Below are 16388 nucleotides of genomic sequence, written 5' to 3'. Positions count from 1 at the left end.
GAAGTGCGGTGTAGCTATGGAAAGAGACAAATTTTGTAAACCTTCTCCAAGCAAGTGTCAGGAATAAAAATATGTTCTTTAACGATAAATGTAAAGGTCAAACAAAAAATCTCTGTTCCCAGAGAGACTGCTGCTCTGAAAATGATACCAAAGGCGATTTTAGTTTAAAGTACTTAAGAATATGCAAAAAACAAAGTGAGAATTTGACATTTTAAAAGGGCACCGGCAAGGTATTTTTCATGTTCCTCAGAGTGACGGGCCTGATCCTCAATTAGTGCTGCAAAGTGGTCAGGGCACCTAAGAAATTGGTGTTGATTCTGGCAGCAGCCTATTCTATGCATATCTCCAAAACCAGATTAGAAGAGCCATGGCACCATCACATCTTAAATGGACAGTTCTGAGAGTCCATTGTGGCAATCCCAGGTCATCTAATAGATGTCCTAGACATGTCCCCTGTTCTTCCTGCCAACTGCAAGGAGGTGGTTGGGCATAAAGCTTTAGACTACCAAGGAACTCCTAAGCTCATTCCTTGCTCTGGGGTGTGAATTACAGAAAAGGATCTAAGCATAAGTTTACCATCATTCCTGTTTATTAAAAGAGCACTGTGTTTTCAGATCACTCAGTGTTCTAAGAATAAAGGAACAGGAATTATGTGTCCTAGCTATTGCACAAACTACTGGAATTTTAATGTCTGAATGTCTCCATCCCTTGTGCTATCTGCTCTGACTCATCCTTGCCTCACCTTGTGTCAAGGTTATTATTTTCACTTCTCTTTCTTACTTTTTACGTTCGTAGCTCTTTTATTTATTTATTTATTTATTTTTGTAGTACTGCCTTCTGTTTTTCAGCAGGGATATTTATGCTAGTGTACTTTGTGACAATAGCACAGGCCAGTTTATCGATCCTGATGGGAACATTCACTTCATTAAGGTCATTCATTTGCTTACGTAATTGGCTGAATTGATGCTTCTCAGTGTTTCGTTTGTTTTGAACATGTACATAAAGTTGGGCACAGAGTCCTTTCATCAACAAGCTGATTGGAGTGTTTTCTCTGTTGTCTTAACCCCTTCACCTGATTCACTGGATTCACTTGAGAGGTATGGGTCTATTCTGTAATGTACAGGTCTTGAACAGAAGTTTTAGCCCAAGATACATACCCATATCTACATTCCCAGCAGCTTACAGAATTAATATTTATTCCAGAGCATCAAGAATGAAGCAAGTTAAGAACAAATATGCATATGTTGCTATAATTCAATCCATACTTTTTTTTTAAAGAGTTTTTAATTTTGCGTTGCCTGATTGACCAGAGATGTGAAAATAGTACACACACACACACATAATTGTTTTCCTATATTCCCCTTCAGAAGACCCAGATGCACAATTGCTTGGTGTTCAAAGCCAATTTTCTTGCCTTCTACATGGAGAGTCCTCCCCTTCATTTATACAAACACCAATTAATTGTGGGATACAAAGTAACAGGGTTGAAGAAAAGAGTGGGAACTTCTTAAAATGGTTACAAAAAAGTAAACCATTTGCCACTCATGAAAAATTAACAGTATAATCTAAAATAAAGTGTCACTGCTTACATAAAAAGACAAATATCTACAAGTCTGTGGTGTTTATACGGTGTAACCAGAATGCTGATTTATTGCTTACCAGCTAACGATTTTATTGTTGATTTTAGCAATCGACTACTCTTGTATCTTGCAAAATCAATAAAAAGTTTCAGTGTATTTTACAGTGGTACTTTAAGTGCTCAGATAGTATATTTTTTTCAGTTTACTTGTATTTCAGATAACACAGTACAACCTAATAACACCTTCCTTTGATAAGTCTTCAGGGTTTCCAGAGGAAGCCCTGGGATGCAATTTCAATGTTTTGTCCAAGCATTTTAGGTCTAAAAGTAATTTGTTAAAATACCTGAGTGTAGTATATTGAGTTTCAGAGTGCATCTTTCTAGCTATGTTTCCATCTGTTACATCTACTCCAATGAATGTAGTACAGATTCCTCATGGATGTCACATTCCAGAAGTCAAATCATACAGATGATAGGTGCACACTAAAAGAATTAATCTATTGTTTTTGTCAAATTTGGACAGATCAGTCTAGGAACATATCAGTTAAAAGCACTTTTTTCTTCTTAATGATCTTTTTACATCCATTGTAGGTTATGAAATACAGCCACAAACTTATCTTAGCTTTTCTGAGTCCACTTACTTTTGAAGGGGCAGATGAATTTTCTTCATTTCCTCAAGCTTTTTTTTTTTTTTAATTTTTTTTTTTTTTCTCTGATAGCAGAATTGACTACTGTGTGTGTTCATTTTCTTTTTGAGTTTTCTGACAAAATGTTATCACCTTGGGAAAATTATGTAATTATTCTGTATTTGAATTACTTCAGCCACAGAATGGAATATTTCATACTACAGAGAAGTGCTCAGAAGATGCAGCACTTCAACATTTTTATGGTGGCAGCATGAGAATCAAGAGGTAGGAAAACCATTCTTCTTTCATGTTTTATTTCAGTGCCTGACAGGAGAGTTCAGGAATACAATTGACTGGAAAATTTTCAGCAGCATTTTGTTGAAATCTTTATTGGATATGAAATGTTTCAAATAAAGCATTTTGACTAGTGTTTCCAGTGTGGAAACACGCCTTGATTCCTAGCAGGCTGCTGACATCTTGTTGTACACAATCCATACTCACTGGGACTCAGTTTCCAAATTCTGTTCTGCAGAGCTAACATTTGAAGCTTTTTGAACACTTTTGAAGGTGTTGGATGAACTTTCCAGGGTCTCCAGCTCCAAGGTATACAAGCCAGTTGGAAGCAGATGAATCAGGTATTTCCAAGATACCCAGTTTAGAACGTGGAGTTAAAAAGTTAGAGCTAGAGAATCTGGGGACTCCAGTCAATCATTCTACCCCTGTGGGTGACAAAAAAAAAGGACACCTTAAGGTTGGAAACATTGTATTTCAGCATTTTAAAAAATGCATCCACCTTCCAAGTTCCTATTTCTGTGTTGGAACAACTACAGGATATTGGTTTCAGTCTTACATTAGAGAAGAGGGAATCCTGAATCTCTATGGTTCTCCATTCTTCTTCAAAATCCAGATGGAACACCAAATGTCTGATAGTTTTTAAATTCTTATAAATATTTATTACTTTTAACTGTTGACATCTTGCAGTTTATAATTTGTTACTCATGATGAATTTCTGATTATGAGCTCATAAATGCACAGCTATCTCATTGAGTCGCGTGATCATCTCCAGTGAGTGTTCCAGCACTGGTTTCTAATAAAGTAGCAGAGGATTGTCATGGCTTTATCCAACAAGCAGCCCTGTCACTCAGATGTGTTACTAACATTGTATTACTTGTGTTTTTATGACTGTTTTCCTGACAGTGCAAGAATTAGATTGACCTGCTCCTCTCAAGTCAATCTCACAAAGAGAGTAGGATGTAGGGCAAAACCTCTTAGGACATTAGGAAGCATTAGTTGCTTCTCTCGCATGAATGTTCAGTCTTCATCTGCAGAAATTGACTGGTACAATACAAAACTCCTGTAAGAGTTTTGAAATGCGTTGCTGCTTGGCTGAGGTCAGAGAAAATGGCACTGGGGGTCAGACTGTGCATTTTGTTTTTATCCATATACGATCAATGTGCTGGTGTACCCTGTCTTTGACCTGCTTTCAGTGAACAACCAAGCAGGGCTGATGAACAGTTTATAGCATGAACCACGTTAAGTTGTACTGACCTAAAAAGAATTCATTTCAAGTTAGGAATAAGACATAGAAATGTGATCCTTCGTGTGGAATGTCTAAGATACTTTTCAGTTATTGTACAGCTTAAAGTATTTATTCCTAAATTTAACTACTGCTGTTTCTTTTACAAAAATTTTGTAAGTTCAATCACAGTCTTTCCTCAAACACCCAGCATGTAGCCTTTGTATGTTAGTACAGTCTGGTTGCAAACACTATATATACCACTTCACATAGCTGTCTTTGTGAGTTAATGCATCTTGTGTAGAAGCTGCACTCGTGTTAGTCAGAAAGCTGAACCACGAGAGCAATGTGAATGTTACAGTGTGGTGATCTTATGCATCAGATGTTGATAAATGGATGTAACTCAGCTTTACCTGAATTACTGAGAATTAACAAGCAAAAAGAGAGAACTAGGTAAATAAGATCTCTTTTCAAAGAGACCTTAACTCAAAGGCATCTTAATTTCTTGTAAGACCTAGCAAATTAAAAGAAGCTGTGGGACAGTTATTATTCCCAAGTCTCATCCTTTTTACCCAAAAAGTAAGTAGGATTCCGGTGCTACGTGACATTAGCCCTCTTTTTTCAATAACTTTACTGTACAAAGTACTTGACCATAGCTAAAATATTGTATACACAGCGTACAGAGGTTCTCTCAAATCCTTCTGTTAGTGTTTCTGAAACACAAGAACTATTCTGTAAAGTAAGTGAAAGGCCCAACAAATTTAAATGCTAACAATAGAATGGAAGCAATTGTTTCTGTTTAACTGGTGGTTTCAGAAGCCTACAGAAGACTTCTTTCATATATTTGTTTTTTTAAAAGTTTACAGAAGAAACTGTTGACTTACCTGGTTAAATACACGAAAGCATATTTGTTATGATTCTGAAGCTCAGAAGTTTTTTAGTAAATGTTTTGGAGAAAACCTTAGATCGTGGCACCCCAGAGCTACGGAAGCTAGATTTTCTGTAAGTTAATACCCTGTGGTAAATTCAGTTTGATCGGTAAGAGGCTGTAAGCAGCAACTACTGTGGTTGTTAATGAAGTTTCTGTCCTAGGTGGACTGCCTGGTGTCTAATAAGAGGTCACTTTGCAGCTTTTCTGTCGGTCTTTAATACTTCCTTGACATTTTTAGGAGCCTAATTACCTTTGAGTCATCTAATCTTCTTTTAAATTTGGTTGAAATCAGCCAGTGGGTTCCAAAGTCATTGGACAAAGACCTCTCACAGCTTAATGACACAAGCTTTGTTTCCATGGGGAGAAAAAAAAAAGGGGGGGAATAAAAAACCTCTCTGGGTTCATGTCACTGCTGGGGGGAGCAGCCTGTCAGTGGCATATCTATGGCTGAAATAGAGCACCTTACAGTGACACATTGGACTGCAAGTACTGTTCCCAGGAGCTGAGACCACTCATAGCAAAGTTTTTGGAAGCCTAGATCCAGCTCAGACTAACTGAACAGTATTTCACTGTGGTCGACTATACAGAGGTTAAAAGTTAAATGCCTTTTCCTTAGAGGATGAGCAGGTGCTGCCAGACTCTCCTAGAAAAGGCAAACGGGGCCTTAGCAACAGAGATGAACACAGGTGTAGCTCATTACTTCCTCAGCAATGGCCCCAAAGAAGAAACAGGTTTTACAGCCAGTTTCTGTTAGTATTCAGAGAAATCAACCTTTTTTTTCTTGGAGTTCTGGATAAAGGAAGCCTATGGGAGCTGATCCTGGAGCCTAAAACCGTGAGTTGTTCCTTCATTACCTTCCTTTGCCCACCTAGTATGACTGAGCAGCAATCCAATTTAGAGCATGCAGGCTATGGATAATTCAAAGTGATTTTGTACTGAAAGCTGCTTGTTGCCTCTCATGTGGTCCTGGCAATGGCTTAGGAAAAAGTATAGTTTCAATCAGAAAACTGCTTCATAAAATGTTCCCCAGCTGGATTATTATCCAATCAGATGTTATAAAGCCTAGGACATTCCTCCATAAACACATCATGATTACCCTTAATATAGGGCATACCTGGTAGTTGTACTATATGTGAAATGATTAGGCGTAAGCTACAAATGCCTACTTTTTTTCTTGGGGAAAAAAAAAGACTCTTGTGTGGCTAGTCTAGTGGGAGTCTGAATGCTCTTTTTGTGTGCTTGTACTGTAGTAATAAGTAAAAAGCTTTAGTAAAGACTGTTGCTCCACTAATCACTGTCCATATCCAAAATAACGAAATGTCCTAGAATGTCCCAAAATAAAGAAATGCCAGAAGAAATTTCAGTCTAATCATGAGATAAAAGAAAAGGTGGATGTGAATAAAAGACAGAGAGGAAGAGGGCTGAGGGGATGAATTTGTTACAAGTTATGCAAGATACAAACATGACCTACATTCACTAGTAGCCTTGTAAAACAAGCAACAACAAAACAACAACCAAAGACACAGTTATGCCTGTGACCATCTCCAGCTAAGGTGGCAGATGTGTTTTTTTTTTTTGTGCATGTGTATATGAAAACTTAAATTTAACATGTGAATGGTGTGTTACTTCAAGAACCCAGGAGCATAGCTGCGTAGTTCTCTATTAATGACCAATTTTCTCATCTCACTGTTGCTATCTACCCCTTATATAGAATGATTTAAAAATAAAAAAATCCAGTGAGCAGTAATGATGACCCAGGCCATTCAGGGTCTTCCCCTACTTAGCATAAACACTTCTGAGCAGAAGCTGTTTATAATTTAACAGCAAAAGTCCTTGATATCTACCACAGGAATTTGAAGGTATGCTTTAAGTCAAAGAGAAATTAGGCTAAGGAGGAATATGAAGGATTTTTTTGTAGTATGATAGGGTCTTTACTTGCAGTTATTTTTGATGAACTGCTTGAGACCCTTTCTCAAAGCCTACTGTGGTCCTAAGAAAACTTAGCACAGGCAACAGTAGGTCTGACTAACACAGTAAGTCTTTCAAGAAGTGAAGAGTGTGTTTAGAACAATCTGCATCTAAATATAGTTCAGAAAAAAAAAAAAGTATGAAGTAACAAGAAATGTGACATACTCTAATTTTCAAAAGATGAAGGAAACAGCTTTTCATGTGTTATAGACAGACTTCTTTGCACAGTGCTTTTAACGTAACATATACGGGAATTATCCCATCCTATTTCTGGAAATGTTTAAAGGTCAGTTTGTATATCTCAGATGGGTAGTTAAGAAATTAGTCTGAAACACTGTACAGCTGTATATCAGTCTGCAATCTCCACTTTGCTTGTGAATATTGATTTGATTTATCAATGACACTGTGTCCTGGCTTCTGTATGGATGTTTCTCCCTGCTGGACAGTGTGGAGATAGGAGGGCAGACTCCACACTTCAAGCTTTGAATTGCAAGTTAGCTGCAGCCAGGGAATAGTTAGGGTTTTAGGTGGGCTGCAGCCAAACAAAAACATTGACTGGCTTGAGCTGGAGGTGTGGAGAAAAGTTCACTAATTGGGGCTGAAACTTCATAGAAGGACAACTTTGATAATAGGCTTTCAAGAGAAATGAGAAGGCTTTTCACAGGAAAATGAGGGAGGCCCTAAAGGAATGAAAGGACCGACTAAAGCAGAGAGAGATGATCAAAGGAAGTTATGGTTGGATTTTTTCATAGAGCTGATTATATCTTGTGTGGTGCCCATGAGCATAGCATGACTTGTTTTATGAGTCTCACTGAGAATATTCTCCAACTCTCACTTTACCTGTTGCATCATTCTTAATTGGTGAAAAGCAAACCTCTAAAATGCATATTTTTGGGGAGCATGAAGTTGCTCTTTAAAAGGCTTTGAAAGAACAGCACTGTTGTGTGGACGTGGCCTGTCAGACTGTAGGCTCCTAGGTCTCAGGAAAGAGTAAAAGAGAGAATATCTGAATCTTGAAAGCATGATTAGAAGTGCAGAGCTTGTGAGACACCATTGAAATCTGGTCATTGCTCATAGTTTAGAGGCATGAGATATCCAGAGAACAGCAACTTTTGCTGAACTTGGATAAGCATCCCAGCAGGATGCTGGCCGGGGCTGTAGAAATGATGCTTCTAAAATCCATTTGTGCAGTGCTGCCTGCTAACTTTGTTCTCCATAGAACAAGGATTTTGTTCACCTCAGTAAGAAAATACTCTTGTTTCCACTTGTTAGAACGGGGGTACTGAGAGCAGCCTGCTGCCGCAGCTCTTGTGCAAATTGCATTACTGAAGAATTTTCCTCTGTGTTTGTATACAGTTGTTAATGATCAGCCACTACTTACAATTAATTTAATTGTTGTTAAAATTAATTTTTTAGTAACACTTGTGTGCGGTTTTTTGTTTGTTTGTTTTGTTTTCTTGTTTTCTTACCATTCTTGGTCAACTGTAAGGTAAAAGATGAAAAGCTGAAGCATAAGGCTAAATTTCTGGAATTTGTGACTTCTCAATCTTCTTCTGGCTTTTGCAAATAATTTACAACAGAACTTCTGAAAACATTCACTGATTTTGTTTGTTCTATTTATTGATTTATTTAAGAATCTGTATTTCTGGTTTGCTAAGCTCTCTGAGGTTAGTTATACCTGAAAGTAAAAGCTACCCGTTTGAAGTTTTATTTGCAGATTATGAGCATTTTGTGTATGGGATGTAAAGATCACATTTGTTTTTGAACCCAATTGCCTATTGTGAAATAAGCAGAAGGCAAACTGTTGCTGTTTTTTGTGTTCTTTTTATGAAATATGTAAGAATTTGATACTCTTATTTCCATGAAAGAAGTACTGGAGGGAAGAGATTGAGCATTTACTTTTTTCCTTTCCCTCTGCTTGATTATTTGGGAAGACTTTCTCTAAATCTCTGACATTGATGAGAGCCATTTGAGAAGCTCCCCTTAGCCAGGACAAGTCTGGGCTCAAAAGCACAATTCCATTATTTCAGCTGGATTTTATTACTGCAAGCAGCTTACTCAGCTGCACAGTAGGAATGTTTAACCAGGGACAAGACAAACTTCGATAAGCTGCTTAATTCTGATTTGGGACTGTTCCTCCAAATCAATTGATATTGAAATAATTACTTCTCAGAATCTGTAGAGGAAAAGGATGTAAAAAGAAAATTAAAATCTAATTAAATGGGGGTAGAAAGCAGTGTCTGAGTAGACAAATCTTAAACCTTAGCAAATTTTCAAAGGTTATATTATCCTTTTTGTCCCTGGAAATCTTTCTTTTTAAATGTCTTCCCTCTTCTTGTACCTGTATCATAAATTTTTACCCTTCTCCTGTTACTTAAAAACTAATTTTATGTATCTATATGTAATTTATGTAAATGATTTTGTTTTATTTCATATCTACATGCACATATGTGCACACACACAAGTCTTTTGTAATTTGTATAAAGAAAACGTAATCCAACAGGATTTATTGAGCTACCCTGGCAGTGGCAATGCCTTGAACAGGATAAGAATGGTATTGCTGTTTTTCCAAGAACAGGGATCATTATTTCAGTGTTTGTAGCCAAATTTCAGCTTATGCAACTGTTCCGCTTCTTCTAATCCATTCCTTATAAACTGTAGTCGTTCTTTTCTTCACTACTAAACTGCAGGACTGCGTTATAAATTCACTGTGTTGGATGAAGTAATTCATGTATAGTAGGGGCTAAGCTCTATTCTCCATTTCATTAATTTTATACTAGTTTAACTACTAACCTTGATGGAATTATTATGTTGGAGAGCCGATTTTCTGATACGTCCTGGGGTGGGGAACAGCTCCTGTTGAGCATGTATACTTGTAATGTAAAGATAAAAATACTTACAGAAATGAGGTTTACTTTGTCTCTTAACCCATTGCTGCTTAGTTTTCTTAAAAGCTTTTGTTGAACAAGTTTGTCAAAAAAGCCTTTTGGACATATCAACTGTTTTGCTGTTCTTTCTGGTTTCTTCCAATAATTTGAAAGACAAGATTTCCCTGTGCAGAGTTCAGGCTGATACCTGTCTGATACATAGATCTAAGCAGGTTGTTTTTCTGTAATTGTCCACTAATTCTATCAAATTGAATTTGTTTTCTGTTTCTGATTTGATTTTTCTTCTTTGACTTAACTTCATGTAAATGATAAAGAATTTTCATATTTGCATACCAAGAAATATTATTCAGAACTGTGTATTCTTCTTTGCTCATCCGGCTTTGTGTCACTCAGCAATTCTAAGTTCATTCACAGTCTTTGTTTGAAGTGCCAGCATCTTGGCCCCCTTACAGCTCAGACAAAATCGATCCTTCTTGTGTGGGGTTTTTCCAGGTGCATATCTAAGTGTTCTTACAAGTCAAAGAAAACAGTATTTTGGAGTTTTGTGCTTGATGTAAATTTGTACTGGTTTCAAACTCCATCATGTTTGAATAAATGTTGAATAAACATGTCCTAGAAAAAGACACAATTTTCATCAGAGACTTTTAAAAGAGACTTTTGCTTTAGTGATAGGAAGAGACAAGTTCTTGTCACATTTGAGATTGGGTTTTGTTTTTAATGTTTTGTTGAAGAGTCCTCATATGGCAAAAACATCCTCAATTCTATTATTTGTTTGTGAAAAGTGGCTTTTTTTTTTTTCTTTTTTAATCTTTAAAATAGGTTTACCATCTACCATCAAATTTGCTTCTGAATATTCAAAATATTAATGAATATATTGAGCTGGTGATAGAGTTAGTGATGCATTGTAGAAATGTTAAAATTTCGTATAGTCCTGCTCCATTCATATAGCTCTAATGGAGAAGGCTGTATTATAACTTAGATAATCTGCAGGGGAACTAAAGCAGTGACTGTGAAGGAGAATGTGGCATGGTGTCCCCCTAGGCCATGGAGCACTCCATTTGCTGCAATAGCTCCTAACTGCTATTTAGTGGGCAGCTAGTGGAAAATAAAATTGCTTCAGGCAATTGAGAATCTTATTCTGTATTATTAATGTTTCCAGTCTGGGTGAAGAACTGGATAAACTAACCCCATTTCTAGTAGGGGAAGAAAATTTGATGTGAAAGGAGGGAGAGGAAAAGATCTCTATCTTCTTTCAGCAAGGTTTCTTTTAGAGGTGGGAGATACTGGTTGGATTGGGGTTTTATTGAGGGCAGGGAGAGAGTTAGTGTTGCTGGTAGGTGTAAGTAGTAGCTTGGACACCTGTGACTGGTTTCAGAGACATTGAGTTCTGCTGTCAGATGCTCACCCACAAGTGTCTTGTGGATCAAAATGATAATCCCCAGTTTGCTGGAGCTCAGAGACTTAACAGAATATAACAGAAGAGTACTTTGTAAAGGAACATTTCACACACTGGAAGCTGTCTGAGTTCAGCAAAGTACGCTGAAATCCTCTGGGGAAATGAGAACATAGAAAGTGTATGCAAGTAAGTGATGGGATTAACAGGGTAGGTTCCCACTAAGGAAGTCTGAAAACTTTCATAGTCTTGGGTGGGAGTGTTTTTTGTTGTTGTTGTTTTGTTTTGTTTTGAGAAGCTAAAATAAAGCCAGATTTACTGTGTTGAGATGATGAAATGCTATTAGTCAGTATAAATTGGATCCAGAAGAAGTTGTTGATCTGGGAATCCATGTGTCTATTTATGCCTAAATCTTTAGCAGGCGTACATACTGTTGTTGAGTATGATGGTGAGAGGAAAAACAAAAGTGATGTATAAACAAGATGGGAGTCTGGGAGGACTGTGGAAGGAGTCCAGCAGGAAATCTTTTCTTCCAAGTTCCCCACGTAGTAGCCCTGGAGGAGACTTTCATCTCTAATAAGGAAGATTTCCCAAAGTGGTGTCATCTGTGAACTGGCTGCCCTTAGGATACAGAGAGGGATGCTTTGGGGATTATGTGATGTTTTCAGCAGGATGGTATGATGATCTTGCCTCTGGCAAATTTTTCTTTTCTTTCCAAGTCAAACTCACTGTCAGCTCTCCTCTCAGTGTGCCACCTGCTCTCCTGTGGACTGGATGCTACACATGTGCAGTGCATGTGGTTAAATCTTGTTGAATATTTCTTCCAAATTCTCTCCTGACACTTGCTAGTTCTTGACTTGGATTTAGTAAGAGACTATGACTTTTTCCAAAAAGAGAAAAGTGTTTCAGAACATGTGAACAAGAGAGTAACTGGTTAGTACTCCAGTCTAACAGGTGGATAAATTCTAAAATCCTTATTCAGTGCTTCTGTTACTTCTGCAGTCAAATGTTACACTGAAATTACTGAGGTGAGGAAGGAGGAGGTCTGTTTGTTTCATGCAAAAAAGCACAAATCTTGTAGGGCAGACGTGCTATCCTGGACAGGCTTCAAAATTGTGCAGAATCAACAAAAATTTCTGGAGACCTTGTAGCTCATTGTGTCAGGACTGAATCCATAACTAGCAATTGCAACATGTAATTCTCAGCTCTATGTGATGAATTTTCATGCTAAATAAAGTGGATCGAGTGGGTATGTGCAAATGTTGTAATTCCCATTACCAGATGGGAGTTGGAAAACTCACAAAGTGAGGGTTAGTAGTAAATCAAATCCATAAATCTGTATGTTGGGATTGCTGAAAAGCAACAAGCAGCAACATGCAACTTCTGTTAGTGTTCCAGGACGTTAAGGTTTTGTCTGTGAGGACATAGGAAGGGGAAGATGAGAAGAACTTCACATCCAGAAGTTATCAGGAGAAAATAACTAGATGACAAGTGAGACATGTTACGATGAGAATTTTTCTTAGGTTTCTCACCGGCTCATTTTTGAAACATGAACAGAGGTAAGTCCTACCTAATTAGTAGGTAGTAACAACAGAGGTTAGGTGCTACCGAGTTAGTCTTTTGCCATATCACTTTCCAATTGAATAATTTCCTTTTGTGCATTGGCTGCAGTACCCCATGCTATTTTCCAATGCCTAATCTGTTGTGTTATTTTAAATGTACTTTTGGACGTTGTTGGACTGGGAAAGGCTCACTTGGTAATATAATTCTATTCATCCCCGATATTCAGTATTCCCTTTTACTGTCACACCTTTGATACTGGTAGGGGTTTTTAGTTACTTCTAACAACGAGGCCTATTTTATTCTGTTTGGAGAGGACTCTCTTACTGCAGGCTATTTTCATTTCTAAAGCCTGCACTGATTTTTATTTTATTTTTTCCCCCTCCATTTAGCTGTTTAGCTCTGTGGCCTTACTTCTAGGGCATCTTGTCTGACTTTTTTTTTTTTTTTTGTGAGGACAGAAATGCCTTTAGTTGAATTCTGTGGCATAATCCTTCTAAAGCTGATCTTAGCATTTGGGTAGGCCTGTAAAACAAGATTTTCTCCTCTCTGTCTCCTAAATGCTGTCCCATGGTGTGCTGTGTGACCAGTCAGATAAAGGCCAGCTGAGGATTCTCAGGACTGGAACAAAAGGAGCAGACACAGCTAATGGTGGTTCAATAAGAAATTAATCCACTGTCTGCCGACAAGGTTTACCTCATCCTTTTCCTTCAGGGAAAAATTGATCCCCAATTGTCTTGATGCCACCGTGTCTCTGACTGTCAGATTGCTGTGAACGCACAGAACTCAATGCCCGTGAACACGGTGGTTGGATGGAGATCGACTGCTCCACATCTCTGGCTTACCGTGAGAGCAGCGAGAGGCACTGCTGCTGCTTGGCAAATAGAGATCAATGGTGAACTTGCTTTTGGGAATAGGTCTCCAGGCTTGTCTCTCAAGACCTAGGTTGTGTGGGCTGTAGCTGAAATCATGGCTACAAGTCAAGCTGCAGAGCCAAGAATCCTGTTCAGCTGATAGTTGTGGAGGAGAGTTGGCTGGTCCTGTCCTTGTTGCCACAAATCTGCTCTGCCTGTTTCCAGAAGTAGCCTTGGGAACCTGCAGGAGGCATTAACTGCAGTACTGGTGGGAAGGGGCAGGAGACTGCAGTGAGGTTTTGATTATCTCCAAAACAGATACTTTGCAACCTCTCTGGGCAGTCTGTGTTTGACTGCCTTTGCAGTTTAAAAAACTGTTTTACTGTGTTGGTGTAGAATTTAGTGTTTCATTTATTTATTTATTTATTTATTTTGCCTCTGGTACTCTCACATGGCACCACTGAGACAAGTTTGGCTCCGTCTTTGTTTACATCCTCCCATCAGGCATTTATGCACGTTGATGAGATTTCCCCTGAACATTTTCTCTAGGCTGAGGAGTCCCACCTCTCTCAGCCTTTCCTTGTGTGAAAGGAGCTCCAGTCCCTTTGTCCTCTTAGCAGCCCTTTGCTGGACTCACTGCAGGAATTCCCTGTCTGTTCTGTGTTAGGGCATCCAAACTGGAGACAGCGCTCCAGCTGTGGCCTTACCAGTGCTGAGTAGAGGGGATAACCTTTCTCAACCTGCTGGCAATACTTTCTGAATGCAGCCCACAGTGCTGTTTTCTCTCCTTGTTGCAGCTGAACAGATCTAATTTCTCATCTTATAAACAGGGAATGCTTGAATGTGAAATGCAAAAAGATTTTCAACACTAAATAGCACTTGCCTTTATGGATTAAGAAAAGAAGAATATTTAAGCTGCCGTGTAATCACCATGTCAGTAATGCTTAACAAGACATGACTTCTGTAATGTCATATGTCCTATTCTGTGCTGAAATCATTAACTAAAAGAAAAATTGTGACAAAATAAGCTAAAATGACATTTCTCGCCCTTTGCTGCGCTTCTTTTTCATTGTTGTTAAGCTCAAAAGAGGAAAAAATGACTTTGGGGAGGGAGGAAATACTGGGGACTTTTGTCTGAACACTTGATTTCAGTAAAACTGTTCGGTTCTTATTGAACTTTGATTTCATCAAAACATTTATCTTCTGATTGGTGGGAAAAAGACCAGGTGAGACCTTCACCACGCGTTATTTAGAACCAAGAGGTTCTAAAGAGGTCTGTGGTTGAGGAGATGGGCAATCCCTGGCTCCTTTTAAAAGCAGTGCTGCAAATGGCCTGCTTTTTGGTGCTCTGTGGAAGTGTCGTGGCTGAGCATTGCCACCTCAGCACTGGGGCTGGTGTGGATTTGGGGTTAGGGCAGGTCTGAAATTTATGATTGCCCATCCCAGAACAGAACTTACACTGGGCGTTTGTGGTGTCAGATAGACAGAACTCCTCAGGATCGCACAATGGGAACTCATGTAAAACAAGTTCATTTGGCTGTTGTTTTCTTTCTTTGTCAATCAAAATGTGAAGCCCCTTCCCAGCGGGGCTGGTAAAACTGGCAGTCAGCCTCAAATGTCATTATCTCAGAAGTACAAAATCTCCTTGGATTATTTCTGGGATGCCCCAAAATGAAAAATCACACTTATTTCTAGCCTACATTAAGACTTGAGGACAAAAAGGTTGTTGGGCCACTGCTATCCCATTATGTCTGCTGGTCACGGTGGAGATTCAGGAGGTGGGTACTGATGGATAAAAATCATGTACACAGAAGCAAAAGATATAGTCTGTTATTGAAGTGTGGTGCTTAAGGTTTGAGTGCATGCTTTATTTTTGTTGTTTAAATCACACCTAAGAACATCTGTCCTAAGGCTCAGTTTCCTTCCTTGGTAGGGCTGCCAACTTTTTTACTCTGTGTGCAATGTGGGATGTGCAGTCTCCTTGTTAGTAATGACACCACTGTTCTTAGTATATGATCGTATGGGAAAATTATGCAGGAACGATTCCAAGCAGACAGTGTCTTGGTACAGTATTGCACTCCTACTTGAGTCTCTTAAGCTCTTCCATACAAAATATTATCGCTGTATCAACAAAAACAGAAGAGCAAATTTCTTTAAAATGTTATCCTCTGAAAGAGGCTTTCTGAGGGCAGGTAATAGCCAAGAGACTTTGGCTAGATGATCTATTACTTTTAGGCAGCATGCAGTGACTAATCCACTGGGCTTTATGGATCTATTTAAATTAGATATATGCAGGCAGTGCATTATTTATAACCAAAAGCATGAATAATTCAACATGCCCACTCCTAGCAGGTATCCAGCTTGTGCCAGAAGTCTGCAGTAAATGCTTGCTTTCAGAATTATGAAGACACTATCAGATAACAGCCTGTTTTGCTTGTACGCTCCACTTTGCTCTGTCTCCTCTGCCTTTTGTATCTTTCTAGCTCAGCTCTACCTTTTGTCTGGGGAAGAAGAACAAATGATGTATTCTCTCCATTATTCCCTTCATCTGGAGATGACATGCTATGTCTAAAACAAATTATGTAAATCCATTTAGGCTCAATGCATTAATTTCATTTCTGTTTCATTGTGATGGAGACAGAGGAATAGTCAAGAGAAGGGACTTGAAGACAGCATGGCAAGAGGACAGCTTGGGCTCTGCTGTGCCCCAAGACTAGTTGTGGCCACACGGCCCTGTTGGAAAGTGTATGTGGCAGCACCCCTTTCTATCTGTGCCCAAATATTCTGTTTACATGGCTTAGCAGTCATTATGGATGGTATCTGAGCATGAAGTCTTGGACACCCAGTGGGGAAATAGGCTGTGTGTGCAATGGATGGAAGCTACGCTCTGGACATTGCTAACAAAAAAATCTGGCACTCAGACCACTGCATTGTGTAGGCATGCAAGGCAGTTTTCAAAGATAATCAGCTCAAAGACAGTTTCACTGGGACACTGAGATTCAGTTGCTTCCAACACAAGTTAATTCCCTGCAATTTTTTTCTTTTCTTTCCGTCAGTGCCACCTTAGTGACAT

At 38.7% G+C, this 16388-nt stretch overlaps 1 long non-coding RNA gene across 2 annotated transcripts in view; it reads left to right on the top strand.

The window, feature by feature from the left end:
* LOC311438068 overlaps positions 1-16388 on the top strand; it is a 179533-nt gene that overhangs the window by 138792 nt on the left and 24353 nt on the right. Inside the window, exon 1 of one of the 2 annotated variants that reach the window (XR_014693909.1) lies at positions 5352-5486. The exons of the other annotated variant lie outside the window; for it this stretch is intronic. This is a non-coding gene — a long non-coding RNA (uncharacterized lncRNA). Of the gene's footprint in view, positions 1-5351; positions 5487-16388 lie in introns of those variants that run through there. 2 annotated transcript variants of the gene reach the window in all.

Source organism: Aythya ferina (assembly GCF_964211825.1).
Source record: "Aythya ferina genome assembly, chromosome: 5".
Classification (NCBI taxonomy): domain Eukaryota; kingdom Metazoa; phylum Chordata; class Aves; order Anseriformes; family Anatidae; genus Aythya; species Aythya ferina.
Note: the sequence above shows the minus strand (reverse complement) of the source record. Positions and strands in the feature narration are given on the sequence as shown.